Genomic DNA, 3,598 nt, shown 5'->3' on the forward strand with positions numbered 1-3,598 from the left:
ACCAGATTTCTGGAGATCTTCACTGAGTCAAGTGTATGGTCTTAAAGTAATTTAAGCAACATCATCAGAAGCCTATAACCAGAGTACCTGTCATAGTCTTTTCTGTGAGTCTCAGAGGGAGTCCTGTGTTGGAGACAAACATTCTGAGCTGTAGCTGATTGCAGGAGCTTTCAGGAAAGGATCGGGGGAAATAATATCTAAATGACAGAGAGTATGAAATGGCTGTGATGAAAGATCTGATGAGAGTTCATTATACCACAACTGACAAGGATATTCAATTTTTTCTGTGGCATACAACATTTATTTAGTTATTTAGAGACAGAGTCTCACTCTGTCGCTGAGGCCGGAGTGCAGTGGTGGGATCTCGGCTCACTGCAAGCTCCGTCTCCCGGGTTCATGCCATTCTCCTGCCTCAGCCTCCCGAGTGGGACTACAGGTGCCTGCCACCACGCCTGGCTAATTTTTTGTATTTTTAGTAGAGATGTGGATTCACCGGATTAGCCAGGATGGTCTGGATCTCCTGACCTTGTGATCCACCTGCCTCAGCCTCCCAAAGTGCTGGGATTACAGGTGTGAGCCACTGCGCCCGGCACAACATTTAAAATAATAATTGGAATTATGACTCATTACTCTATACTGGCACATAGCATGGATAAGGAGGACATTGACAAATTTCCAGGAATTTTATATAATTTCTGAAAACATAACATTTTACCCATACAAATGTAACACAGGGAAGGTTAGGTATCTCTTTTTATTTGTATCTTATGCATGGTTTTCCTTATGAAAAATACATCCTACTTTACTTGTGAAACATGCTCTACTTCTCTTGCATGCTTTGCATAGAGTTGTTTCTAGTTATTCTATTATTTCTAGTAGTTTTATTTACATATATTGATTATAATTTTAATACTTAGTAATTTTTTATTTTCCAGAGAAAACTAGGAGGTAGACAGTTATAAACTGTCATATATTAGCATTCTATAGTAGGTTAGAAAATGTATGAATATACCATCTCCCAACATCTAGAGGGATGTGTTTCCTCATAATACAATTTCTCAGTGTGGCAGAAAAAAATATGTTTATTAACGGGCCAAAATATCTTTAGTCTCTCTGTAAAAATAGGAAGCCAAAAGTATATAAACTTGAATTATTTATGTTCAGTAATTAATGTTTTAGTATTGTATCTCATTTATAAATGGTCTAGATATTTAATGCAAATCTTTTACTTAGCTTAACTTTAAGGTTAAAAATTACCAAAAGTACTTTGGAGACTACTATTAGGCAGATTTACTGTAAACAAATTATTTTTTAAATAACGTTTTTCACTTTTCACAAGATGTCACCAAAAGTGAAGAAGGAAGCTCCTGCCCCTCCTAAAGCCGAAGCCAAAGCAAAGACTTTAAAGGCCAAGAAGGCAGTGTTGAAAGGTGTCCACAGCCACATGCAAAAAGAAGATCCACATGTCACCCACCTTCAGGCGGCTCTAGACACTGCGACTCCGGAGGCAGCCCAAATATCCTCGGAAGAGCACCCCCAGGAGAAACAAGCTTTACCACTATGCTATCATCAAGTTTCTGCTGACCACTGAGTCGGCCATGAAGAAGATAGAAGAAAACAACACACTTGTGTTCATTGTGGATGTTAAAGCCAACAAGCACCAGATCAAACAGGCTGTGAAGAAGCTCTATGACAGTGATGTGGCCAAGGTCACCACCCTGATTTGTCCTGATAAAGACAAGAAGGCATATGTTCGACTGGCTCCTGATTATGATGCTTTGGATGTTGCAACAAAATTAGGATCATCTAAACTGAGTCCAGTTGGCTAACTTTAAATATATGTGTATCTTTTCACCATAAAAAAGTAATGTTTTTCATAAGAATGACAACTTAATTAGAATCAAATCTATAAGCTTTAAGATTTTACGTTTCTAGTAAGTATAATATTAGCTTATTTGACTAGAACTCAAGCAGAATAGGAATTTGTTTGTTTTATATTCAATAGTGATAACTTTGAAGACATAGTTGTTTTATTACGCCAAAAATATTATGTTAATCTTATTTAACTAAGTTTTATCCAAATCGTGTTAACTTAAAAAACATTTGATCAATTCCTATATTTCTAGGAGTTTGGTGAATATTTATTTATAAATGCTTATTTTTTTCCAAGCCAAGTTAGAATAGAGCACTTTTAGAGGATTTTATAAATGAATTTTGCAATGCTATCTGTAGTTAAGAAAATATCACATATACATAACATACATTAATAGACATACAAACACAAATAGAGATTTCATAGCTTTCATCCTGAAATTTCAGCCATGAATCAGGCATAAATATTCTGATTGTTAATTTTAGACACCCACTTGATTGGATTAAGAGACACACATAGCTGGTAAAACAAAATTTCTGGGCATATCTGTGAGGGTGTTTCTGGAAGACACTGAGATAACCCTGACCCAATGTGGATGGGCACTGATATAGTTTGGCTGTGTCCCCACCCAGATCTCATCTTGAATTGTAGTTCCTATAATCCCTACATGTCGTGGGACGGACCTGATGGGAGGTGATTGAATCATGGTGGTGGTTACTGCCGTACTGTTCTCATGATAGTGAGTGAATTCTCATGATCTGATGGTTTTATAAGGGGCTTTTCCCATTTGGCTCAGCACTTCTCCTTGTTGCTGCCATGTGAAGAAGGACAAGAAGGACGTCTTTGCTTCCCCTTCTGCCATGATTGTGAGGCCCCTCCAGCCATGTGGAACTGCCAGCCCATTAAACCTCTTTGTTCCTTATAAATTGCTCAGACTCATGTATTTCTTCATAGCTGTATAAAAATGGATGAATACAGGCACCATCCAATTGTTTGAGAGCCCAGAAAGAACAACAAGGAAGAGGAAAGGTGAATTATCTCCGTCTGAAACGGACACATCCTTCTTCTCCTGCCCTTGACATCAGAACTTCAGGGTCTCAGACCTTTGGCCTCAGAATCAGAGTTCCACCATTGGCTTCCCTGATTCTGAGTCCTTTGTATCTGGAGTGAGCCGTGCTACCAGCTTTCCTGGTTCTCCAACTTGGAGACAGGCTATTGTGGAACTTCTCAGCCTCCATAATTATGTGAACCAATTCCCCTAATGAATCTTCTCTCATATCCATCTACATATATCCTATTGATTCTACCTTTCTGGAGAACCCTAATGTGATTACAATAAGTACAAAATTCACTAGTTTATATAGAAGACTTGGTTTCTGTCTTTGCCCCGTTTTATATTTGTATTATAACTGTGTATCTGGAAAATGGAACATGTTTTTTTCTTCTTCATATGAGGGCTAAAGCTTTTTTCTCACCAATATTTTTGGAGATTTTTAAGATTTTCTTTTGTTTTGACATACAATCTTATGGAGGCTGAGAAATAAATTTTTTTTCTATTTTATTTTTCAGCCCCAGGTGTTTGCTTTTGCAGATTCTTGAGCACACTGAAAGCCTCCAAGGCATGGAGCAGGGTGCCTAAACTTTCAGTGATTATAGGGAGTTGAGAGACTCAACTGGGAAAGGAAAGGTCTAAAAGGAGGCAATTTGGAAGATAAAAATTTTCTC

At 37.8% G+C, this 3,598-nt stretch overlaps 1 pseudogene; it reads left to right on the forward strand.

Moving 5' to 3' along the window:
* Window positions 1–1,339: 1,339 nt before the first annotated feature.
* Window positions 1,340–1,974, forward strand: LOC129049425 (large ribosomal subunit protein uL23-like; annotated as a pseudogene).
* The last annotated feature ends 1,624 nt before the right edge of the window (window positions 1,975–3,598 follow it).

This window comes from Pongo abelii, chromosome 10, assembly GCF_028885655.2.
Source record: "Pongo abelii isolate AG06213 chromosome 10, NHGRI_mPonAbe1-v2.0_pri, whole genome shotgun sequence".
Lineage (NCBI taxonomy): Eukaryota > Metazoa > Chordata > Mammalia > Primates > Hominidae > Pongo > Pongo abelii.